The sequence below is a fragment of the Coturnix japonica genome, chromosome 10 (genome assembly GCF_054131305.1).
Source record: "Coturnix japonica strain WE chromosome 10, WE-NBRP24, whole genome shotgun sequence".
NCBI classification, from domain to species: Eukaryota; Metazoa; Chordata; class Aves; order Galliformes; family Phasianidae; genus Coturnix; species Coturnix japonica.
The window spans coordinates 8338507-8365794 of NC_140672.1; positions in this window are offsets into that span (position 1 = coordinate 8338507).

Below are 27288 nucleotides of genomic sequence, written 5' to 3' on the forward strand. Positions count from 1 at the left end.
AACGTTTCTCTCTCTTTTTTGTGTTCTTCCAGGCAGGCCTTGATTACCGCCTGAACACATGCTGTGGAAGCCCAGCTTATGCAGCACCAGAGCTAATCCAGGGCAAAGTGTCTATTGGCTCAGAGGGATGTAGAGCGGTGTTTGTTTTCCCCTCTTTCCCTTCCCTCTCCGCAGAGCATTTAAAGGCAGTGGAGCTCAGGTAGGCTCTCTTGGTTTCCCTTCTGAATTCTGCTAGGTTGCATTGCTTGGTAGCTCTCAGAAGCTGTCAGTGGCCACAGACTAGAAAAGTGCAATTGGTCTCAGCTCACACAGCTGGCTGGTTTGTCTCTGGCTAATCCTGAACTGCCTCAAGCGACTGCTTTGGTGCTCTACAGAACAGCAACTTCAGAGATCTCTTTCTATTACTAAGTGTTTGAAAGAGCAATTTGCTCTGTTAATTATCCATCATTTCTGTGCAGTCTGTTTTGTCAGACTTGTCTTTAGCTTCCAAGTTGTATGTGAAGAATTGTTTCCGTTGTAATGCACAATGTACTAAAAATTGAGAGATGAAAATGTGAAGAGTTTTTCCAGCTTTGATTTCATGTCTGGAATTTTGGAACCCACTACTTGCAGTTGTTAATCTGTCCAAACTGGTCTGGTTTGGAATGCCCTCATCCTTCTTGAATCGCTGTTAAAGGCGGAGCAATTCCTACAAGTGCCATGGCCCCACTGTTGTTCTAATTCTTGTTTCTTTGTTTTCCACACACTGCTTTTCAAGCCTCCTTTTTCTTTACAGTCAAAGTGAGAATTGCACTGTGAGGTGTCTGAACCTTGTTGTGCCTCTACATAAATAGAACAGCAGCAAAGCCTGACAGGTGACTGTGCTGACAGCTCTCGTAGCCAGTAACACGTAACTGTGCTAAATCCCTTGTGACGGCTTTGATTTCATTTTTGCCAGTGAAATCCTTGTAAAAGGAACTGCAGCAGTGTGATGAGCTAAGGTGAAGATGCTGGTTTTAGTAGTGCTCTAAGCTGAGTGGAAGGGCAATTGAATGAGGGTTATATGCTTTCTCTGGGACGATAAGGTTTTATTTCCTGAGGGAAAGAGCCAGCTTTTCATGGGCTATATGTGGGCTTTGGCAAGGGCAGACAATCCAGTCTGTCAGGAAGCAATTTGAGGTGCTTCAGGTTTGTAAGCTTGTCTTTTAGTTTTTCAGGCAGATATTTGGAGCATGGGTGTAGTGCTGTATGCTCTGCTGTGTGGGTTTTTCCTTTGGATGATGACAATATGATGGCACTCTACAGGAGGATACCAGTGGGTATCAGTGGTGCTAGAATACACTGAGAAGGGAAATAGCTGAGCTTGACAAGAGGCCTTGCTTTTCGGATGGCAGAACATGCTGAGCTGTGGGTAGAAAGGCCACAGCACAGTCTGCTGAATATTGTCCCTGTTTTTGCTGCTTTGTCTACCAGTATTTTGTGGATTTGGTTCTACGCTTGGTTGGCCTATGTGGCACTGTAGCCTAATTCTGTACCATGATAGCATACAGAATTTAAGGAGAAGTATTTTCCTGCCAATGAGCTGGATTTTTTTGTATCTGGTTCTTCAACTGGCTGCTCCCTATACTATCTGTAGTAAAAATATAGACACATCATTTGATTTCCCTGAAATGAATGTTCCTAAATGCCAGCTCTTCTCATGTCTACAAAGATCAAAGTTCTGCATTTGCTATTAGAATTTCCTCTTCCAGAATCAGGAGGTAATGTAGGACCCCACAGATTGCCTTCAGAATCCAACAGTTAGTTCCGTTTCCTTTCGGAGTGCATAACAACCTGAGCACATGAATTGAATGACGTGGCTTTTTAGTCTGGTACAAACTCTGCTGTACACTGAAACTTGGTCCATTTGTAAGCAGGACTTTGTCCATCTCTGCAGGACAGCAGAAAACCCTTTGTGCTAATCATGATGCCAAGAAGCAGAATGCGGCAAATGGCAGATGATCCAACTGCTTCAGGTGTTCATTTCCTTAAAACTGTGAATAGTTTTGGACTGAGAGTTTGTAAGCAGAACAGAGCTCTTAAAGCTGTCAGAGATTATTTCTGCACTGTTCAATTCTATCTGCCTAACATACACCGGATCTCAGAACTGCATTGCTTGAACTGGTGGAACTTGTTGAAGTGAACTGGGATGAGCAAGTTTTAGAACTTAGTCAGAGTGCTATAAAAAATGGATAATCTCATGAGTATTAAGGTACAGGCTTGCTATTTCTGCACTGAATTTGTTTTTATTTTACATGGCTGTGATCTGAAAGTTGCTTGAAACGCAGGCACCTAGGCACTGTTGTGTAACTGAATTTCACACATGATAGGTCCTGAAATATCCTGGAATCAAAAACTCTGACTTGTTTTAAGTCTGCTGCTTGAGTCTAATCAGGGTCATAGTGTCTGTGTGCAGTGTTTCTTTCCCTGTAATGCTCCACATCATTTCATTTTGGGAATATTGAAGGAAATGGACTATGTGCCATAACTGTTGTTAGAACAAAGTATGTCTGGTGTGATCTTATGCATAGGTTCTGTAACTGCTCTTCACAGCTCAGGTGTTTGACCTTCCTTTTGGTGAAGTGATGAAATACTGCTGGTTTCTATTTGTGCTTCTAGGCACCTTGAAGCTCTTAGGAATAGAACAATTGTCTCCAGTTCTTTTCAATGATATCAGTAACAGCTCGAGTATTGCTGCCCACTAGGTAGACCCAAAGAAGCAGATTACAGTGAAACAACACACGAGCTGGACCTGAATGAGGATCACTTTCAAGACAGTGGCTATGCTGCTTCAAGCCTACTTGCTTCTTCCTGCCGCCACTCTATTACCAAGTATCAACAACCTTTCATGATTCAACTTGCAAATGTTTGAAACTAACCCTTGTGTTTCTATGCCTTCCTAGGTGATTCGAGCCCTTGTCAACCGCAAAGATCCAAACCAAGCAGTGTCTTTCCATCAATGGAGAGTTCTTATTAAGCACGAATCGCTGCAATTCGGATGACAGCCTTCCACATGGTAACAGTGATGGACACAAGGGGCTCATCCACGTTCATGCTCTCATATCTCCTGGCTCTGCTGAAGCTCGTGACCTGAGCCTGCCAGACACAGCAGTCACCTGCCTGGATTGTGACCCAGCGCCTTTGCAGTGCTGCCCATCCCAAGCACAGCCCGAGTGTCCCAGCAGCAGCACCACCATGCAGGAGCAGGTCAGCATCAGTGAGGTGAAGCTGAGCATCTTAGATGGGGACTTAGAGTCAGGCTGCCAGTCCCAGGCACCAGGCAGCAGCACCAGCTCTGAGCCACTCTCATCTTGACAAGAGGAGTCCCATCTTCACCCTTGACCTCTCAAGCCCTCCTGTCTTTTATTGAATAAAGTCACTCTCATGCTCAATCATCGCCTTGGCTGCATTCCGAGTCTTCAATCACAGGGATTGGGATGAATGCAACAAACAGCAAGGCAGCTCAGCTTGCAATGCTATGGCTGTGGGGTTCGTGCAGGCAGAGCTCTGGGTTCCCATTTTGCCTGGCTTTGGGATGTCTGCAGCAAGATCTCTACCATTTTGTATGGGAGCAAATAATCTCTAGCATCCAGGTTGCTGCTCATGATATATCCCAGTCTTCCTGGCTGTCACTTTGTGATACTTTTCAAAGCCTTTTGATACTCTTTGATGCCTTGGCTGCTCCCTAACACCTCTGTCCTCCTGCCATGTTGACTCACGTCTCCCACTTTTAAGCTGGCTTTGCAGATCATCTCCAGCCCTGTCATCATCACGCTGCAGCAGGAGGTGCTCACCTGGCCCAATGTCTGGCAGTACTGCTTGTTCTGCAGATGAGCAGCTGCCTCCTCATCTCTTCAGCTACAGTAGTTTTTCTCAGGGCAGTTAGATGCAGTCATGCTCCTCTGGATTTGGTGTGTTAAATCCATGCTGCATGGCAGCAGTCAGTGCAATACAAAGGTGTTCTGTGTGCCATAGCATTTCTCCAGGGGCTGCCAAAGGTAGAAGCACAACACAGCACCATCCTTCTGACAGTAATGTCTGTGAGTGTTAGACATGTGAGCACTGCATCATCCCCAGCGTGTCAGTGCTTTTCCACACCAACCTGACTCTCACACTCTGCACTGAATGTAACTCTGCTCTTGTGGAGACAAATGCTTTCTGTCACATCCTCCATCCCTGCAACCATTTGCCGGTAGGCAGCTCTTGCAGAAGAATCAAGCAGCAGAACCTTGTGCTCACCCTACAGCATGCAAATGCTATGAAAGCAGAAATAACCTGGCATGCTCTGGGTCTGCAAGGCTGCACAGATGGGAGAGGTAGATTGTGTTTTTGCAGTGGAAGTTTCCAGTATTTTCAGTACATAGTGTAGGCCCTAACTGAATGTATAACCCTCTTGTAAAACAGCTGTATAAGTAGTTTTTCCACCAAGAAAGTTGCTGAACAGAATTAAGTTCAGACTGGGGGCATTCTGACATGGGGAGAATTGAGACAAGCACAAGATAAATACAGGGTGGGTAGAGCCCAGCACAGGACAGAATGAATGTACTGACTTTTGGAAACATTGCCCTTCTCTGTCCGCAGAAAAGTACAAGGCAGACCTAAAAACAAGAGGTTGGTAATTGACCTTCTATGGAAATGAATCCTAGCCACAGTCTCGAGGAGCCTGTGAGCCTGAGATGCTCAACCAATGAGAGCCATGAGAGCATCACCTGCAGTGGGTTTAGGGCACAGAACAGAATTGATTTCACTGACTGGTGTGCAGTTTCTCCCTTGCCAATAGGGGATGTGCGCGCAGTATTGCAATAATGAATAAGCACTGCTGCTATCGCTGCCATCTTTGCCTAACTAGAAATCTTTGACTTTGAGAGTTTCTCACACAAGGGGAGAGGGTAAGAAAGTAAAGAGGCACAGAAAACTAAGGGAAACTGCTCTTCTTTATCTTATCTATAAAAATTGATACGATGCTGTTGTGCATTTTTTTTAATTATTATTTTTAATTTTTTGCTAATGTCAGTTAGATTGTTTTAAAATATCCACACACCAAAATCTGACTACCAAGCAAATGTAATGAAAATGAAATGAAGGTGAGTTAGTGGAAAGCACAAGGCCATATTATATTAGGCTCCAGCAAATTTACAGGCAGTCACTGCACGAAGAGGTAGATCTGAGTTGCACATTATATGATTCCCACAAAGATTAAGGAAATCTGAAGCTTTCAATATATTTTTTTAATTCTTTTTTCATTTCATTTTTAAACACCTGACCCAGACCCCAACCCTCACAGGAGCTGTAAAGATAACAGCATTAACCAGCAATGTAACTCTAATCCTAACCCTTACCCTGATTCTAAAATCGTCCCTAACTCCAAATGCAACAACAAAAATGATGCTAGAAGTTTGTAGCAAAAAAAACCTTAACCCTGATCATAATCCAAAAAAAAAATCATTATGGTAACAATAATCTTTACCTTAAGAGTAATATTAATCAGAGCCCAGATGATGCCTGCATCCAATCAGAAGCATGCTTTGCATTATTTAAGAGTTGTATTTTTTCCAATGAACTCTCTCTATTATCACGTTTATAAAGTAACAGAGTCTGTTCTTTTTCTCCTGACACTGTGCCTTACTCCTGACATCCCCTGGAAATGACCCAGATAGGGCACCATCAAAGTAATGCTAATAGTAATGTCAATCCTAAGGGTATCTCTAGCCTCAGTGTTAATGGGACGCTAACAACAATCCCAACAGCCTTAAACATTCTGGTGGTGTGAAAGAGGTGCTGCCTTGCACATGCTGGGCAGTCCCATTGCCTGTTAAATGCAGGCGGCAGCGTAGAAACATGATGCCCGTGGTCAGAATGCCCTGTGGCAGATCCTGGCACCGGAGAACTGACCGGAGAACCATGAGAGAACTGACAACAAATCACGCGACATCAGAACCGACCCAGTGGTTATTTACAAGCCTTGGGAGACCCAGACAGGATCTCAGAGTGGTGAATGTAGGTACAGAAGTTGTTACTACTCTGTTTTCTTCTAAAAGAAGTGGTTTTTTTTCATCTCAGAAGTTGGGGGGGGGGGGGGGGGGGGGGGGGGGCGGGAAAGGGATATCAATTTAATTACTCATTAATTTATTGACAGACATTCACGTTTGCTACGTTTGGAGAAGTTTTTATTTGTTTGCTGTGGTTTGGTTTTTTCTTTTTTTCTTTTTTTTTTTCCCCTTCCCTCCTCTTCCATCTTTGTGTTCTTCCCCTATAATCAAAAGAGAACGGATCCCCAGGGTCTGTCCCGCAGACGTTCTTTCTGTGGTCTCTGCTGCCACCTGCTGGCCAATACACGGAACTGCCACTGTTGGGCGTTTGGTGCCACAGGAAGCACAACGCAGATCTGAGTTCTGACCGGTCTACGCAGCAAATCCGCCAATCTTTATTGTGATAAGCCCTCCACATGGCATTGCGCATGCACTCGAACACGCAACAGGCATAGATTTCTCTTAACTCCTTGAGGAGCAGGCAAGCAGAACAACTGAGCGCACCACTGCTTTTGATTGGGCCACCCCCATCATAGAGATGTGTGTTAGATCTTTTACCCACCCCTGGACTGGCCTTGTTGTTTAACGATAACCTCTGAAATCTGAGCTACTGGTTCTACCACCTGTAGTGTAGAATAGGTAGCCAATAAATGCTTTTCAACTGTGATGTATCTTTATTCTGCTCCATGCCAAACCTGTGGCCAAAACCTCATAGGGGTTCACAAAGAACTCTGGCTCTGCCAGAGCCCCCATCCAGACCCTTCTTGAGTTACATTCACATCTAGTTTGGCTGAAAAGGTTGGACTATAAATACTCAGTGCTTGGGCCTGTTTAACAGATATTTTTTCCTGATTATGCTGTCCATCGATCTTTTTAAACTGAACTCCTGCTCTAATCTGGTCTTTAAACATTTGTTGTCTCAAGACCCTAATGGGTCCAGACTGGATTACCTTAGGGGCTGGACGCCTAAGTCATGGCAGCAGATGGTTCTCTGCCTTTCTCAGACCTTTCCACCACCATTCAGAGACTGCATCTGGCCGTAGGCACTCTTGTCTCCCCATCAATTGGGCAGCCTGTTGTATTACAGCACCTGAGGGCCACTGGGGGGTTCAGTATGGATAACATAGACCCATCCTGATGTAAAGGTGATGGCTGTAGGATGAGATCCCTCGTTCCTGATGAAAAATTTATTGACTGGGCTCTCAAAATCATCTTCATAGATTGCCTCTTTCATGCCTAATTCTCTAATATAATTTTGTTAGTCCTCCATAGAGGACCACAGGCTGATATTTAATGGTATGTCATTCTTATTTGGCCATGTTATATGACACACAGCCATAAATCATTCACTGATCAAATGGCTATCCTCATTATGTTGGACAGAGCATACAGTCTTTGCCTGAGGGCAGGGTGAGTAGTAATGGATGTCAGTTTTGAAATTTCCAGTCCATTCACCACAGCGCTTTCTGCCTCCATGTCCCATAACCAGAGCAGCTATGCTGGCATGCTCTCTTGGTTTCTGTCTAAACCACTGTACTATATCCATCAGTTCAGCTGCTGTATTATGGGCAGCAGGGTTTGGGGGGTTGGATACTGGTCAGGGCACTCCCACCAGCCTATCCTGCATTTTTTTTTTTTTTTTTTTTCATTTTTGGGTTACAATCAGTCAGATCTCAAATAGATCTAGTCCAAATGGAACCTCAAAATCTGACCTTTTAGTGCCTTCATTTACAGAGTCCATTTTATACAGATTCCCTTGTACAGGGTCCCCATGGTCTTCCAGAGAGATGTTCCTGATCTTCCATAGGAGAATGATTGAATTAGGTTTTTTCCCCATCAAAACTGCCACCTGTCTTTCCAGTTTTTCAACACTATCATTCAATAGCTGATTTGCATCAGCCTGAGCCTCTTCAGTTATGTTCAGACAGTTCAAGGCCATTAAAAGTGGCCATGCCACCATGAACACAGCTAACTGTCATTCTCAAGTTGTAAGTATGTCTTTGCTAAGACCATGGAAATACTCAGTCAGGTGGGCCAGGGACTCATGGACCCTCCCTCCGTCCCACACAGGGCCCCATTTTTCAGTGACAGAAGCAGTGCTGCATTTTGAGGATCCTAGGAATCCCAGGACATGCCCTGACAAAAGGTCATTCAAAGGGGTAGTCTTTCCCCATCCAAACAACTCCATGATATTCACAGAATCACAGAATTGTAGGGGTTGGAAGGGACCTCCAGAGACCACTGAGTCCAGCCCCCTGCCAAAGCAGGTTCCCTACACCACGTCGCACAGCTCGGCATCCAGGCAGGTCTTGAATAGCTCCAGAGAAGGAGATTCCACAACCACCCTGGGCAGCCTGTTCCAGTGCTCTGTCACCCTCACCATAAAGAAGTTATTGCACACATTAGTGCAGAACTTCCTATGGTGCAGTTTCTGTCTGTTTCCCCTTGTCCCGTCTCCACACACTGCTGAAAAGAGTCTGGCCTCAACACTTTGCCCCCCACACCTCAAATATTTATAGAACCTGGATCCTGTCCCCTCTCAGCCTTCTTTTCTCAAGGCTAAACAGACCCAGTTCCCTCAGTCTCTCCTCATTGGGGAGATGCTCCAGGCCCTTCACCATCTTAGTGGCCCTCTGCTGGACTCTTCCTAAGAGATCCCTGTCTTTTTTTTACTGGGGAGCCCAGAACTGGACACAATATTCCAGATGAGGCCTCACCAGGGCAGAGTAGAGGGGGAGGATCACCTCCTTCGACCTGCTGGACACGCTCTTTTTAATGCACCCCAGGATGCCATTGGCTTTTTTGGCTACAAGGGCACACTGCTGGCTCATGGTTAATCTGTCGTCCACCAGGACGCCCAGGTCCCTCTCAGCAGAGCTCCTCCCCAGCAGCTCTTCCCCCAGCCTGTACCGGTGCATGCAATTATTTCTCCCTAGGTGCAAGACTCTACACTTGCTTTTGTTAAACCTCATCCGGTTTCTTACTGCCCGGCTCTCCAGCCTGTCCAGGTCTCGCTGAATGGCAGCACAGCCTTCAGGTGTGTCAGCCAATCCTCCCAACTTCGTGTCTTCAGCAAACTTGCTGAGGGTGGTCATTGATGAAGATGTTGAACAAGACCGGACTGAGCACAGACCCCTGGGGGATGCCGCTCGTTACAGGCCCTCAGCCAGACACTGCACCGCCAACGACAACACTCTGCACTCTGCCAGTCAGCCAATTCTCGACCCACTTCACTGTCCAATCACCTATCCCATACTTCCTCAGCTTTGTTATAAGGATGTCATGGGAGACTGTATCAGTTATAGAGGTTATAGAGTTCAATTCCTGTAGTCAATTTGGCGGCCCAGGTGGGACCAGCTCTGTTCGCTGCAGGACCAGCTGAGAGGGAGACACTTTTGGCGCACCCTGAGATTTCTCTGAAGGACTCCCTTCCTCACCTGATCACTGCAGGGACAGACAAGGACCACCCATAGGTGGACCAGGTATGTGTATGGTAAGTGGAGCCCATATGTCTTGAGGAGACATCCTACACAGTTTACAGCCATACGTGCTGCTCCCAGGGAGGTGAGCTCATGGCTTTGGTTGCCAGCTGGGGTAGGAAGACTCCTTGGGTGAGTTCCTATGAAAGGGAACTGTATGTCATATGAATGGAAACAAGAACAAATACTCTCTCCCAGGTGGGTGACAATAGGAGGGACCTAGGTTGGTCTCTCCTACGGGTATGGGATATAGTGGATAGCCTGTCAAATGGTAGCCTGGGTTCTCCAAGTTGTAATCACGGGGGTTATAGGTTGTATGTTCAATATTATCATCTGCTTTAAGTGTTTGGTACCGTGTGTCAAGCCGACTCTGGGAAAAACATTAACGTTTGCAACTGGTCGACCAGAGTATGAGTGTTATTAAGATTCCAGCTAGAAAACGTTGTCAGCATTGTGTAGTATGAATAAACCATGGTTTTTGATCTAAATGTCAGAGTGAGTGTGGTGTGAGTGAGACACAGAACAGCTGCAGGGTGAGTGCCGAGTCCCGATCCATGTTTCCTTCCTCCTGTGAGGGAAATGGCCAGACACGGACAAAGTGAAAGACTGTGTTGTCTGTCCACTCATATGTACTTTCTGCTTGTATGTAAGAAGACAGGAGTTTGTACTCTGTAGATTAGTAAGATTGTCCTGAGGAGAGGTGTACATTCCACCCGACCAATGAGTGTCAACCCATTTATGTAATACTATGTACTGCTTGCGAGGAAGTGTGTGAGGGAGGTGGTTCAATCAGTGCTGGTTCTGTGGCACAGTGTTTATAACTGAAGAATACAGACTGTATTAAGGGAGTTTATGTGAACTGAAGAACTGTACGTTTTGACAAACAGTTTTGATGGTATAAGAAAGTGTAATTGTTAATGATATATGGTAGTGTACTTGAGGGAATGTGGAAGTGTATCTGAGCATACAAACAGAGGAAGCATTTACAGAAGAAAAAAGGTTAAAGTGAGTTTACCTGCACTGACATGAGAGCAAAACCCTGAACCTCTGCCCTGTGAGCTGAGCAGAGCAGAGCAGAGACACAGTCCTCATGTATCAGGTAGTGTTATTCTGCTTACCAAATGAATGAGTTCACTACAGAAGAGGCAAATCTTCCCCTCTGCTCCATTTGTGGCATACTCTGGAGTTCAAGGCATTGCAAAGCTATGGCACATCTACTTTCTTTCAATGATGACTCCTTAGTGTGCTCTGGGCTGTCATTTCAATTGCATCTATAGAAGTCTAGGGTCATGCCAGCTGACAGGAAGCTGGCAAATGTTGTCTCATTGTAAGGAAGAGCAAGAAAGATGACATGGGCAATTATGGACCTGTCAGTCCAGAGCCTGGTAAAATTATGGAGAAAATGATGGTGGGAGTTATGGAAAAACATCTGAAGGACAATTCTGTCATTGGTTGCAGGCAACACAAGTTTGTGAGGCGAAGGTCCTATTTAATTTAAGCTCATTTTGTGACACAGTTATCCGTTTAGTTGACCAAGGGAAGCCAGTTGATGTAATCCATGAGGATTTCAGTGGAGATTTCGATACTGTTTCTCACAACAACCTTCTGGACAGAATGTTCTGCATATGGCTAGACAGAAACACAATGTGGTGGGTGAGCAGTTGGCCAGTAGGTCAGTCCCAAAGGATTATAGTTAGTGGGTTCCATCAGGCTGGTAGATGGTCACTGTCGGGGTCCCCAGGGTTCCATTTTGGGGCCACTTTCCTTTCATGTTTATGCAGATGACTTGAATGTAGGACTAGAAGATGTTCTGAGCAAGTTTGCTGATGAGACCAGATGAGGAAGTGCTGTTGCCTCCACTGAGGGTGGAGAGGACTTGCAGAGAGATGTGGACAAGTCAGAAAAGTGGGTACCAATTGGTACTAAGCACCAAGTGCATAAAGTATAACAAGAACAAGTTCCTGATTGTGCACCTGGGTAGGGGCAATGCTGGACATACACACTGAGTGGATATGGGACACTGGAGAGGAGTCTGACTGGAAAGGATTGGGGTGCTGGTCAGCATCACACTGAATGTGAGTCAGCAGTGTGCCAAGGCAGCCAGGAAAGCCAACGGTCCCCTGGAGTGCATGAAGCAACTTATTGCCAGCTGGGTGAGGGAAAGGATCATCCCTCTGCTCTGCATTGCTACTGCCTCACTATGTTCTGGGCACCACAGAACATAAAGGACTTCAAACTCTGGAAGAATGTGCAAAGGAGGGCACTGGAACTGAGAGATGTGAAATTCAGAGTTTCACAGGGATTGACTGCTTGTTCAGACTGGGTCCTTCTCACATCCCTTCTCACATCCTGCAATGAAACATAGGTCTCATAGGGGACATGAACCTCACAGCGTCCTTGCACCACATGTAGAGCCTGGGATCTTCTGTCCCCATGTCTTTCATTTAACATCATACAGACCTCCAACCCATTGCCCCAGGAAATGCCCTGAGCCAACATGAGATACAGGATCTCTCTACCACTGGTCTTGTAATCAGGGCTTGAGCTTGACCTGTCTGCTTCGTAAGGCAAAGGAGAGGTTTCTTAGCATGCCAGTGCCTTTGCCTGCATGTAGTCATGGCTTCCAGTTATCTTCTCTAACAAGTCCCTTGGGAAGCTTGTTGTTAATGTTCCTCAGTGGGCCCATTAATACTCCAAGAAACTTCACTGTTACTTCTGACTTTGTCTTGTTGAGCACTTTGTGCAAACTTCTCTCTGCACTGGAGGTTGATAGACTCAGCATCAAATGCGCCCTGGGGCCCATTATAACCTAAATAATCTCCTGTGTTTTATGCCATCTTGTTATCTTCTTCAGGTTATCAGAACTTGTTCAGCAAAAAGGAGGGATATCTGGAGAGAGATTAAAGAGATAGAATCCATTATAAATTTATTTTCTCTTTATTTATATCTGGTTTTAAAGCAGCACTGTGCAACTGATACCAATCCAGGTTGTCCCAATGAGTTCTGTACTGTTACTGTGTTGACAAAGGTCCTTCTCAACCTCCCCACCCAATTTCTGCTCACAATGGAACAATGGGACTTGCATCACTTTTCTTCACATCACTCTTCTCCTCTGCATTCATCCGCTCAGTGTTAAAACTGCTTTGCACCAACTCCCACTGGCTTTCCTCAGAGAACCAGCTGCACATGGAAAAGGAAAGATTTCTCTTTTTTAACTGGCCAGCAAATGGAAAGAAAGGTGATGCAATTGAATGAACAGTAAAACACAGTGATCAACTGCATGCCATGTTCAAGCTGCATCTATTGAAGTTTGTCTTTCATATGGAATACTTTTAAAATAAATGAATTAGACTGAGGTAGGATAGGATAGATTGAATCACAGTGAAGGAGTTGACAACAGAGGCCATCAGACTCTGGGAGATGGAGCAAATTCCAGTAATCGTCCTGGGATAGATCAGCCAGGTAGTTGAGAGGTATCAACTTAAAATTGATCAGGACTTGTGAGTATTTCACACATTGAGATGGGTTAACACATTCTCACTGATTCTCAGAATTTGGGGAGATGGAACAAATTCCAGTAATCCCCCTGAAAGTCAGAAATCAGACAGATAATTGGGAGGTATCTGACTGAACAAAGAGCAAGGGATGGAGTAATCTGGAGGGCAGTGGGAGTAGTGTGTGCCCAAATGGTCTGCTGAAAACATGCCCTTTCATTTAGGAGAGCTGAAAACACTTGGAGGATGAGACACATCAAATAGGCAGCAGGGAAGAGTGGTGCTGGGCACCAGGCTATAGTCACAGGGCATTGGCACTGGCACCACTGTCTGTGTCTCTGAACCTGAAGGCATTTGTGTCCAGCAAACACAGTTCTGGAAAACATTGTAGTTTCAGCAAAAGAAAAAAAAGAAAGAAAGAAAGAAAAAAAAAGACATCAAATCACCTCAAAGATTCATATATACGACTTAAAATGGAACAAGACTCATGAGAATTTCTCATGTTGAGAAGGGTTAACACATTTTCATTGATTTCCATCTTTGTCTTCAATTATTTGTTTCAGTTTTATTGACATTTATGATCAACTATTAAGCTTACAGCCTCAAAATAAATAAATAAATTAAAAGAGATACATTTGCATCTTGCACATGGCCTGATGCCCCTTTGACCTTCACAGTTCCCACAAGTCCTTCCATGCCGGGGAGTATGAGATCCAGCAGAGCACCTCTCCTCTTTGGTTCCTCCATGGCTTGGTCAAGAAGCTGCCATCTGTGCTCTCCATGGATCTGCTGGATACCACATGCCCTGCTGTGCTGTCCCTGCCGCAGATAATGGAGTGACAAAGGCCCCCAAATGGGACAAGGGACAGACAACATCAGATTCCCATCTGTCTGCAGAGGGCACCTTCCATTTACTCTCCCTGATCAGGAAGACAGGAAAAGACACTGATGGTCTCCTCTGTTGGCCATTTCCATTAGCTCTGACCTGTCTGCTCTTCCATCCCCAGGCAGAGCTCAGTGCACTCTCACAGAGGGCATTCACCCTTCTCTATCTCCTCACCCACCCATCCTAAAGACTCGGTATCCCCCTTGTGCTACAGTGCAGTTGTGGAAATGTCATGGTTTAATAATTTTGTAATTTTTGCTATCAGTATTCCACATCATAACATCATATTAAGCATGAATAATTTTACTGAATCTGCAACTTACAGAAGAAGACTACATCTCCCAGGGAACAACACGATAGGTCACGGGACCTGGACTCTATATTAACTCTGTCGCAGAACAGACTGACGTCTTTCGAGTTCTGGCGTTCAGGGGAGCATGTGGGAGCCTTCAGCTGTTTGCCTAGATTCACAGTAGGCCTCTCGGTTACGGGACTCATTCTCTCTCCTATTTTGCTTGATTCGTTAGCTCAATTTTCAATTTTCAATTATATTGTATTATATTGTGTTATCCTGTATTTCGATATAGTATTTAGTAAATAAGTGTGCCTCCTTAGATCGTTGCCGCTGTTTTCTTTTCCTAATTAACTTTTTCCTTTCGGCCTAGGGCCCCTCCGGGGCCCACGGCCCCTGTCACGGACGCAGGTGGATTTTTAGTTCAAACCGTGACAGATTTTGGTGGAGAATGCGGGCAAATTGAGTTGCTGTTTTTTTTCTGTGTTTTCTTCTGTTGCTCTTTTAGCTTTTAACAGAGCTACGAGTTTTTTTTTAAGGAGCTATCTCGTGTTTGCGGTTCCGCACCTGCGAGCTTGACCTTGAAAGTCCAGGCGGACTGCCAATACTCCAGTATATTTTATAAACACTGCTGAGCTTTGTTTTCTTTCACTTTTTTCTCTCTATTGAGGAAAAAAAAAGGAAAAAAAATAAAAATAAAAATGTTTTCTCTACTAAATTTGTTTTACCAGGGACTGTGTGCCATTGGTTCCTTTTTTGAGACGCTCCGAACATATTGGGTCATGTTTAAGCTAGCCACTTTTTCTTATGGAGCTATACAACTGTATAATGGATTGAAAGCATGGTTAGCAATGCTCACTTCATATCTGTATACAGCTCCAGAGGGAGCAACTAATGCAACTAATTATACAGAAATGGTGATTTTTAAGCGTGCTCCTCTTTCTTTCTATGAATCCTTTATGCAGTTTTTGAATGATCAGTGGGCCACACTCTTAATCTCCCTGATCTTATTGTTGATTATTGTAATAATCTCACTCAGTATCTGGATTTATAACATCCGGAGGAAGTCTTCCCTAGAACCAGAGAATACTGAGTGGCAGGGAGTGTGGAGAGGCTTTGAAGAGATTCTCAAAGGACAGACATCTTCAGTGTTATGGAGCTTCACTCCTGAACACTTGAAGAATCCTGAGAGTTTGATTGCATATTTGAGGCAGGAATGTTGTGGCTCAGGCAGATCTCAGGAGGCACAAATGATTTGGGGCCTAGCTAATGCTTATCGGGCCTTAGTCAATACCATTCCTGAGAGGGAAGTTTTTGAAGCTGAGAGAGAGAGTCTCAGGGCCGAGAAGGAGAGTCTTAGAGCTGAGGCAGAAAAACTTTGGACTGAGAAGGTAGAGAGAGAAAAAGCTTTTGAAGCTGAGAGAAAAGATCTCCTGTACCAACGAGACTCAATCTGGTACGAGAAAGAGAGTCTTAGAGCTGACGCAGAAAAACTTTGGGATGAGAAGGTAGAGAGAGAAAAAGTTTTTGAAGCTGAGAGAAAAGATCTCCTGTACCAACAAGACTCAATCTGGTACGAGAAAGAGAATCTTAGAGCTGACGCAGAAAAACTTTGGGATGAGAAAAGCTCCCTGCAATCCCAACTCAACACTCTCCAGTCCGAGCACAGCGCCCTCCGGTCCGAGCACGACACTCTCCAGTCTGAGCACGGCACCCTCCGGTCCGAGCACGATACTCTCCAGTCCGAGCACTGCACCCTCCGGTCCGAGTACGACACTCTCCAGTCCGAGCACAGCACCCTCCGGTCCGAGCACGACACTCTCCAGTCTGAGCACAGCGCCCTCCGGTCCGAGTACAACACTCTCCAGACTGAGCACGATGCCCTCCGGACCGAGCACAATGCCCTCCAGACTGAGCACAATACACTCCAGTCCAAGTATGACGCCCTCCAGTCTGAGTGCGGCACCCTCCAGGCCAAGCACGATGCCTTCCAATCCAACTGCGACACCCTCCAGTCCGAGCACAACACTCTTCAGTCTGCGCATAACGCCCTCCGGTCCGAGCATAACGCTCTTCAGACTGAGCACAATGCCCTCCGGACCGAGCACAATACTCTCCAGACTGAGCACAATGCTCTCCGGTCCGGGTACAATACTCTCCAGTCCAAGTATGACACCCTCCAGTCTGAGCACGATGCCCTTCAACCCAATTGTGACACCCTCCAGACCGAGCACAACACTCTTCAGTCTGAGCACAATGCCCTCCGGACCGAGCTCAAAACTCTCCAGACTGAGCACACTGCCCTCCAGGCTGAGCATAACGTCCTCCGGTTCGGGTACAACACTCTCCAGTCCAACTACAACAGCCTCCAGACTGAGCTTGGTGCCGTCCAGTTTGAGCGGAACGCTCTCCAAGACCAGCTATGTGCCCTCCAGGGTGAGTTGAATGTATTTAACCAACTACCAGGGGCACATGTAGTCCAATTGGACCAACCATCGGGGACACCAGATACAATGTTGGTTGCCCCTGTAAGAGGGCGAAAGACAAAACAAGTTTCAACTCAGTTAGAGAAAATGCAGAAGGAGTTAGAAGAGCGGAGGGAGTTAGGAGAGCAGGACTCAGGAGACTCAGGGGACTCGGGAGAGCAGGGGGAGTCAGAAGACCAGAAGAAGTTGGAGGAGCAGAGGATGTTAGAGGGGTATAAGAAGATGATAGAGGAGCAGAAGATGATAGAGGAGCAGAAGAAGTTAGAGGAGCAGAAGAAGTTAGAGGAGCAGAGAAAGTTAGGAGAGAGGAAAAAGAAGGAGGGTTACCTGCAGGAAATAACACAAGCATCAGGGTCAGGGTCAGAGTCAGAAGAGGAGCCAAAAGCTACTTTTTCTTTTTCGAGAATTTCTCAAGTCCAAATGTATAGATGGGGCAGCCTCATCAACACAGTTGCCACCATCAACACCTGGGACTCTTGATAGAGCAAAAGGTGAGCAAAGTATTACGACCATTATTGATCGATCTTTTAAACTGAGTGAAATTCGAGATCTAAGAAAGGATTACACACGTCAGCCAAAAGAAAATATGGTCACTTGGTTACTTCGCTGCTGGGACAATGGCGCCAACAGTGCGTGGCTCGATGGCAGTGAAGCTCGCCAACTGGGTAGCATTTCCAGGGACCCACGTGTGGACAGAGTTATTGGCACATGCCAAAATCGGTCCTACACCCTCTGGAAGCGGATGTTGATAGCGGTAAGAGATAGATTCCCCTTTAAACGGGACTTGGAGCCTGAGAGAAAGAAATGGACTGATATTGAGAAAGGTATCCAATTTTTGAGAGAAAATGCTCTGGTGGAAATGCTATACAGCCGCGAGTTCAATCGTAATGATCCAGACCAATTACATGATCCTGAAGCAGTCCGCGTTCCACGACAAATGTGGCGTGACTTTACAAAAGCAGCTCCAGAAAAGCATGCCAGTGCACTTGCATTAGTATTGGCAAAGGGGACAGGAAACCCGTTGTGAATGAACTAATTGGCAGACTTCAGGAACTTGAATTATTTATAAGCGCCACAGAAGTTAATCTGTATACTTCAGCCATTGTCAAAATTGTGGAAAGGTTAAACGAAGTGGAGGGAACACAAAATGATATTATTGACAAATTGGCTAATGTGCCTGATGTAGATGAATCCACGGTGGTACGAGATGATGGAAACCAGGATTTCCACAATCGCCTATTGAGGAAGCTAAACAACATGAGTTCCTCTCGACCTGTATCATCGAAAATCTCAACCATTAAAAAGAGACGTCCTCGTATTCAAGCAAATGACGATGATAAGTCACCTCGAATCAACGATGAGACTACACGTCTTGCCTTGTTGCTTTTCCTCTGTAGTCATGGGGAGGACATGAAGAAGTGGTGTAATTCATCCACTTCTGCACTTCAGGCACGAGTGAAAGAATTACAAGGTGAAACAACTACCAAGGTGAACTCTTCCAAGAAGGGGAGAGTTCCAGTTGCTGCAAGTCAACGAGGTAAACAATAGAGGGGCCCTGCCCCCAGCCAGGGGGGGGAAAGGGACAACAGAGTATACTGGACTGTGTGGATTAAGTGGCCTGGCACATCTCAACCACAGAAATATAAAGCCTTGGTGGACACTGGTGCACAATGCACCCTAATGCCCTCAAGTCACCAAGGGACACAACCAATATATATCCATGGAGTGACTGGGGGTTCCCAAGAATTGACTATGTTGGAGGCCGAAATAAGCCTCACTGGTAAAAACTGGCGAAGGCACCCTATTGTGACTGGTCCAGAGGCTCCATGTATACTGGGAATCGATTACCTTAGGATGGGATATTTCAAGGATCCCAAGGGGTATCGATGGGCCTTTGGGATAGCTGCTGTAAACACAAAAGGTGTTAAGCAGCTGTCAACTTTACCTGGTCTGTCAGATGATCCTTCTGCTGTGGGGTTGCTCCAGGTAAAAGACCAAGAGGTACCAATTGCCACCAAAGTGGTTCACAGACGGCAGTACCGCACCAATAGGGACTCATTGCTCCCCATTCACAAGCTAATTCGCCAATTAGAAAATCAGGGAGTGATTAGCAAAACACACTCGCCTTTTAACAGCCCCATATGGCCAGTGCGTAAAACCAGTGGGGAATGGAGGCTGACGGTAGATTACCGTGGCCTGAATGAAGTTACACCTCCATTAAGTGCTGCTGTACCAGACATGCTAGAACTCCAGTATGAACTGGAGTCAAAAGAAGCTAGGTGGTATGCCACCATTGATATTGCTAATGCCTTCTTTTCCATCCCATTGGCTGCAAAATGTAGGCCACAGTTTGCTTTTACCTGGAGAGGTATTCAGTATACCTGGAACCGTTTACCCCAGGGGTGGAAGCACAGCCCAACAATTTGCCATGGATTAATCCAAGCTGTTTTGGATCAGGGTAATGCTCCTGAACACTTGCAGTATATTGATGACATTGTAGTGTGGGGCCATACAGCAGCAGAGGTTTCCAAGAAAGGGAAAAAGATAATCCAAATTCTTTTGAAAGCTGGTTTTGCCATTAAGCGCAGCAAGGTGAAGGGGCCTGCCCAGGAAATCCAGTTCTTAGGTATAAAATGGCAAGATGGACGTCGTCACATCCCAGCAGATGTGATTGACAAAATCACTGCTATGTCTCCGCCCACAAATAAAACAGAGACCCAATCTTTTCTGGGAGTAGTGGGCTTTTGGAGAATGCATGTCCCAAACTACAGCCACATAGTGAGCCCTCTCTATCAGGTAACACGGAAGAAGAATAATTTCTCATGGGGTCCTGAGCAGCAGCAGGCTTTTGAGCAGATAAAACAAGAAATAGCCCATGCCGTGGCCTTGGGGCCAGTACGGACGGGGCAGGATGTGAAGAACATCCTCTACACTGCTGCTGGAGAGAAAGGTCCCACCTGGAGTTTGTGGCAAAGAGCCTCAGGAGAGACCTGAGGCCGACCTCTGGGATTTTGGAGTCGAGCATATAAAGGGTCTGAGGAGCGCTACACTCCGACTGAGAAGGAGATCTTAGCCGTGTATGAGGGGGTTCGGGCTGCTTCTGAAGTAGTTGGGACAGAGGTTCAGCTTCTTTTAGCACCTCGCTTGCCAGTAATAAACTGGATGTTTAAAGGACAGGTTCCCTCCACCCATCGTGCTACTGATGCCACTTGGAGTAAGTGGATTTCATTAATTACTCAACGAGCTCGAATGGGAAAACTCAGCCGTCCTAGAATTCTAGAAGTGATCATGGACTGGCCTGAGAGTAAAAAAATTGAAACACCACCTACAGAAGAGGTATCACATGCTAGAGAGGCACCACCATACAATGAGCTACCAGAAAACGAAAAGAAATTTGCCCTATTCACAGACGGATCATGTCGTATTGTAGGGAAGCATCGCAGATGGAAAGCTGCTGTATGGAGCCCCACACGACAAGTTGCAGAGGCCACTGAAGGTAAAGGAGAATCAAGTCAATTTGCAGAGGTAAAGGCTGTTCAGCTGGCTTTAGATGTGGCTGAACGGGAGAGGTGGCCAATGCTTCATCTTTATACTGATTCATGGATGGTGGCAAATGCCTTATGGGGGTGGTTGCAACAGTGGGAGGATGATAATTGGCAACGAAAGGGTAAACCTGTTTGGGCTGCTGAACTATGGAAAGACATTGCTGCCCGAATAAGGAACATTGTTGTAAAGGTGCGTCATGTAGATGCTCATGTGCCTAAAAGCAAGGCTACTGAAGAACATAAAAATAACCATCAGGTTGATCGAGCTGCCAAAATTGAGGTGGCTCAAATAGACTTGGACTGGCAGAACAAGGGTGAATTATTCCTAGCTCGGTGGGCCCACGAGACTTCAGGTCATCAAGGAAGGGATGCAACATATAAGTGGGCCAGAGACCGAGGGGTGGACTTAACTATGGACGCTATTGCTCAAGTTATTCATGATTGTGAAACATGCGCCATAATTAAACAAGCCAAGAGGATGAAACCTCTCTGGGAAGAAGGGCGATGGCAAAAGTATAAATATGGAGAGGCATGGCAGGTTGATTATATCACCTTGCCACGATCTCGCAATGGTAAGCGTTATGTACTCACCATGGTGGAGGCAACCACTGGGTGGCTCGAAACATACGCAGTACCCATGCTACCGCCCGAAACACCATATTAGGGTTGGAAAAGCAAATCCTGTGGCGGCATGGCACTCCAGAAAGAATTGAATCAGATAATGGGACCCATTTTAAAAATTCCCTTGTAACCACTTGGGCCAAAAATCATGGCATTGAGTGGATTTACCATATTCCCTATCATGCACCAGCTTCTGGTAAGATTGAACGATTCAATGGGTTGTTGAAAACTATGTTGAAAGCAATGGGTGGCGGAACGTATAAAAATTGGGAGAACCATTTAGCAGAAGCCACCTGGTTAGTCAACACTCGAGGATCTATTAATCATAATGGTCCTAACCAATCCAGCTCCCTACGTACTGTGGAGGGAGATAAGGTTCCTGTAGTACACATAAAGAGCGTGTTGGGAAAGACGGTTTGGGTCCTTCCAGCGTCTGGAAAGGGCAAACCTCTCCGGGGTACTGTCTTTGCTCAGGGACCTGGGTGCACATGGTGGGTGATGGACAAAAATGGGAATGTCCAATGTGTACCACATGGGAATTTGATGTTGGGGGAGTGCAGCCAATGATTTTCCTGTAGATATATAGGTAGAGTCTCAGAAAATATTTCAATTAGGTACAGAATAGTTCAATTAGCTATAGGACTTAAGATAGAGTGGATTAATGTTAAGGAAACACTTTTCTCTATATACCTTAATTAGGCATTCTGTAAGCAAGTTTTCCATCTGGACTCTATATCCTGCACTGGCCATGCATGTGTAGAGCACACATGGAAAGAAGTATAAATCAAAGGGAAATCTGCTGTGGTGGCTGGGAAAGGATGAGTGCACCTTGATGTGGGGGACGCCCTACTAGCGCTGCCTTTCCCCTCTACCGCTGACATGATTTCCTTTTTCTGGCAGTTTGCCATTTTCTCAAAATTAATAAATAGTAGGTTAGGTTATAGAGTTTTGTTCTCAACTTAGGGATTTGTATGGAATAAATATAAATTGTTGAGAAAAATAAGGTTGCTGATTATTCACAATTATACATATGAGTGTGTATGTATGTATAAACATAATGTAATGATGTAGAATAAGGGGTGGAATGTCACGGTTTAATAATTTTATAATTTTTGCTATCAGTATTCCACATCATAACATCATATAAAGCATGAATAATTTTACTGAATCTGCAACTTACAGAAGAAGACTACATCTCCCAGGGAACAACACGATAGGTCACGGGACCTGGACTCTATATTAACTCTGTCGCAGAACAGACTGACGTCTTTCGAGTTCTGGCGTTCAGGGGAGTGTGTGGGAGCCTTCAGCTGTTCGCCTAGATTCACAGTAGGCCTCTCGGTTACGGGACTCACTCTCTCCTATTTTGCTTGATTCGTTAGCTCAATTTTCAATTTTCAATTATATTGTATTATATTGTGTTATCCTGTATTTCGATATAGTATTTAGTAAATAAGTGTGCCTCCTTAGATCGCTGCCGCTGTTTTCTTTTCCTAATTAACTTTTTCCTTTCGGCTAGGGCCCCTCCGGGGCCCACGGCCCCTGTCACGGACGCAGGTGGATTTTTAGTTCAAACCGTGACAGGAAGCCATTAAACTTTGTCCCCATGGTCCAAACAGGAGCTCAGGCCAGCAGCTCTACCAAGATTTCGAGCTTCTTGTGTGTTGGTGTTTGCATTAGTGCAAAAGCACAGAAGTAAACATCCTCATTGAAAAGCATCACTGGACATAGCCTGACTGGATAGCTCATCTATGGTATCAGTGTGCAGAAGGTGGCACACAAACATTAGACCGATCGTGTGTCTTGGAGGTGACGTAGCAGCACGAACACACCATGGGCATGGCTTTGCTGAAGGCCCTGTGCTGCACTTGCAGCTGTGAGTGAATTCACCAGACAGCCGGTGCTATCCCCTCTCTGGCCCTCGGCTGATGCCCAGGAAGGAACTGTCTGTCTCAGGGATTTCCCACACAGTTTACAAGCACTGGCACACATCAGGAGCAGCCCAGGCACCTTGGGCATCACCCAGTGTCTGTGTGTGAGCAGCTGCCTCCCAGCTGAAGGACCAAGGACTCAGAGCAGGAGCTCACGTGCAGGCAACTCCTTGTGCACTTCTGAACTGAACCAGAGAAATCCCAGCTCCTGTGGGTGTGTAGGGAGCTGAATCCCATTTCAGCTCCAGGATTTCTGTCAAGGGATGAGACTCCTGCACTGCCTCAGCTGGATCACTGTCCTGCACAGGGAAAGTCCAAACCTCCCCGTCCTCATCTGGGTGCCCTTTGTGCTTCATCACTGACCACTGGACATGTGGTGGTTAATTGAGTGAATTTCAAAGCACAGTCATGATGCTGTTGTCTTTCAGGAGCTGTTGGCCATGAGGACCCAGGGATGTGTCAGGGGTCATGAGTGGGAAGGATAAAAATGACATCATCTGCTGCTTGCTTGTCCAGGCTCCTGGGACACAGGGAGCTCATAAAAGTGTGCAGGGCTGCAGAGAGACAGCTGTGCCCAGGAGCAGCTCTTGTGCACAGCACAGCCTGCAGGTGACAGAAGGAGAGGAGAGAAATTGAAGAGAGCTTGCAGGATGTGTGTGGTGTGAGTGGGCTGTGAGCTCTCTGCAGGAGCATTGCTCACAGACCATGACAAGGTAAGTCTCAAAGCTGACCATGAGCTGCTTTTAATTAAGGGATAACTATAACTGGGACATCCCATAGGAGATCAGACTGCAGGCACTGCATGTTTCTTTACTGTGGAAAAAGCTTTCTGCTCCAGCTGAGACGGGTGCCCAGGGCTGTCCTGCAGAGCAGGGTCCCTGCTGTGCCCCAGGGGCTGTGTGCTGGGTATGGGACTCTGCCGCCTGCCAGGCTCAGCACTCAGCCTGCCCCGGGAGCTGCCCAGGGCGCTGCGGGGAGACAGGTGGGGGGAAGGAGCCCCCAGCAGGGCTTGTGCTGCCACAGCTGCTGCCTGGGGCAGGGGATCACAGCTCCACTGCACAACAGGATGTTTATGAGGGCACTTTGCAAGAGGAGAGCCAAGGCAGGGGATTTCCATTTCCTGTTCTGTGGCAAAGAGGTTTGGAGTCAGAAATCTAAAAGGGGCAATAAGAGTTCTGAGAATTTTTTGTCAATCAATTGCTTGTTTTGTGAACAGTCACACATGATGTGCTTTCAGTCTCCCCTTTCTCGAAGGATGGAATTATCATCATTTTCTGTAGGCATGAATAATTCACTTATCCTACAAACAGGCAGCATTTTCTAACTGAAACTGAATGCCACAGAAGCTGGGGTAAAGGGCTCTAAGAGCACTTGGGGTAAAGATATGAGACATGAAACAGATGAAAATATCCAGGGAGAAGGCATAAGAAAATAAGAGGAAGGTTAGAGCTCCATATGCTGCTTCTGCTTAAGGAATGTTGAAATACATGAAATTAAATGCAAGTAATGGTGCTAAATGTACACTGTTGTAAGAGAATAAAAACATTTCATAGTATAGCAGGAGGAGTGTCTCTGAGAATGGTCTGGACTTGTCATTATCTTCTGCACTCTGAGCAGGACTCCAAGCACAACAAAAGCAGATGCCCAACAGCAGCTCCATCAGTGAGTTCCTCCTGCTGCCGTTGGCAGACACGCGGCAGCTGCAGCTCCTGCACTTCTGGCTCTTCCTGGGCATCTACCTGGCTGCCCTCCTGGGCAACGGCCTCATCAGCACAGCCGTAGCCTGCGACCGCCGCCTGCACACCCCCATGTACTTCTTCCTCCTCAACCTGGCCCTCCTCGACCTGGGCTGCATCTCCACCACTCTCCCCAAAGCCTTGGCCAACGCCCTCTGGGACACAAGGGCCATCTCCTACACAGGATGTGCTGCACAGCTCTTTTTCTTTGTCTTCTTCATCTCAGCAGAGTATTCCCTTCTCACCATAATGTGCTATGACCGCTACGTTGCCATCTGCAAGCCCCTGCACTACGGGGCCTTGATGGACAGCAGAGCTTGTGCCACCATGGCAGCAGCTGCCTGGGGCACTGGGGTTCTCAATTCCCTGCTGCACACTGCCAGTACGTTTTCACTGCCTCTCTGCCAAGGCAATGTTGTCAACCAGTTTTTCTGTGAAATCCCCCAGATCCTCAAGCTCTCCTGCTCAGAATCAAATCTCAGGGAAGTTTTGTTTCTCATTTTTACTATCAGTTTAGACGTAGGCTGCTATGTTTTCATAGTTGTGTCCTATGTGCAGATCTTCATGGCTGTGCTGAGGATGCCCTCTGAGCAGGGACGGCACAAAGCCTTCTCCACGTGCCTCCCTCACCTGGCCGTGGTCTCCCTATTTGTCAGCACTGGCATTTTTGCCTACCTGAAGCCCCCAACCATTTCCTCCCCAGTCCTGGATCTGACAGTGGCACTTCTGTACTCAGTGGTTCCTCCAACACTGAACCCTATTATCTACAGCATGAGGAACAGGGAGATCAAGCACGCTCTCAGGAAGGTGTTGCAGTGAGCACTATTCCAGCTTCCATAAAATGCACAACTTTCTCATAGGATTCCCAGTGATGGTTCTTCATGTTTTATGCATCTTTGATTGTTTGATTATGTGAGATATAGCAACCTGCAAAAAAATGTTATTGAACTTATAAATAAAAATGTATTACACTTATTTCCTACCTAATTTCCATTTTTTTCACTCCAAGAGCTCATGTAAACATATATCCAGATTCCCCGAATACGTTAAAGTATACCTAAAAAGGTTTCAAAATAGACTTTTACTTAGCTTTTCTTTTTTCCTACTTTGTCTGGATTTGGGGAGGTACAGCCACGGACAGCAGCTCAACGTGCTCTTTTCATTTCTGATCTCTTTACACCACCACAGTGCTCTCAAGTCCTCTCATTTGTGCAGTCCTGAAGGTCTTGTGTGTCTCATGACAGTCCTGTTGTCTCTACAGCAGCACTCCAGGGCTGCAGTCAGTAGCCAGCAATATGAACAGGTCTGTCAGAGCTGGTCTCCTTGATGGCACTGCCATAACAAGAGGGCCCCTTTAGTGCAGGACCAGAGAACTGGAGGGAGGCCTCTTCCAAAGCTGGTATAATGAATATACCTCAGGAGCTGCTCCCTGAGAAAACCTTGAGATCTTCTGGTGCTCTTCACTGTGTGACCAGATCAGATTGAATAGTCCCAAGGAGATCCGTAAGCGCCTCGGGGCAGTGCTGTTGTTTAAGGTTTATGGGTTGAGACAAAGAGAAAAAGAAAAGGATAATAATTATGACAAATGTATTTATACATATATAATATATTTAGTGTATTTTCACACATATACAACATATGCAGTTGTAAACATATATGAACTAATCCCTGTGCGCATCTGTTTGCAAGTCCAGGACTAGTTGCAGGGGTTTTAACAGCCACAGGGTTCACTGTAGGAGCTGAAGTGGCTGTCGGGCTGTTGCAGGAGTTGAAGTGACCTCAGAGTTCACTGCCAGAGCTGGAACCATCACAGGACCTGTGACTATGTTGGAGCAGCCACTGGGCTCATTGGAGGGGTTGGAGCCACCGCAGGGCTGTACTTCCTCCCTTGGGAGGAATTTGTACCATTTTCTTATTACCATACTTGGAACAGCTACAGGACCCGTAGCAGGAGTGACTGCAGAGCTCATTATGAGGGATGGAGTGACAGCGGGATCTGTCCCAGAGCTTGGAGCAACTGCAGGACGTGTAGCAAAACCTTGGAGCTGCTGCAGGGTCTGTGCCAGGAGTCGCAGAGGTTGCAGCATTGTCAGCAGATCCAGCTCTCTGGATCTGGCACACTGCAGTCATACCAGTGTCACAGCAGACCTGCCCCCACTATTCTACCAGTTTCTCAGGATCCTGCAGTTGTTCGGAGATGAAGTTCCAAAGCCCTGGGGGTGCCCACCGCTCCAGGCAGCTGCCCAGACTGTCCCACACCATCTGCCATGCAGAGCCTTCTCACCTTGTGGTAGATCTCTCACTGATATTCCTGAATAATTGTTTAACCTCAATCATAGATTCATAGAATCACCAAGGTTGGAAAAGGCCTAAAAGATCATCCATTCCAACCGTTCACCTATTACCTATAGCTCCCACTAAACCATGTCCCTCAACACAATATCCAGTACACCCCCGGACTCACAGAGGCGACAATGTAAATTGTGTAATTCCTAATCATATGGACAATATTACTTCCAAATCCCAAAGATGACCGCAGAGCTGAATGTGCACAAAAATTCACTTTGTCAGCTGCCAATTTTATCAGGGTACAAACTGAGGTCAAACAGCATAGTAAAATAAATACCCTAATCCAGCATCCAAGCACCAAGTAAGGAGCTGTGCAGTGAAGCTTCATGAGAAGACTCAACAAGCTCCACACATAGGGAGCACATCCACACATATCAGCACCATAGCCTGCACTTCTCCAGCTCCCACAAAGCCCTGAGTTA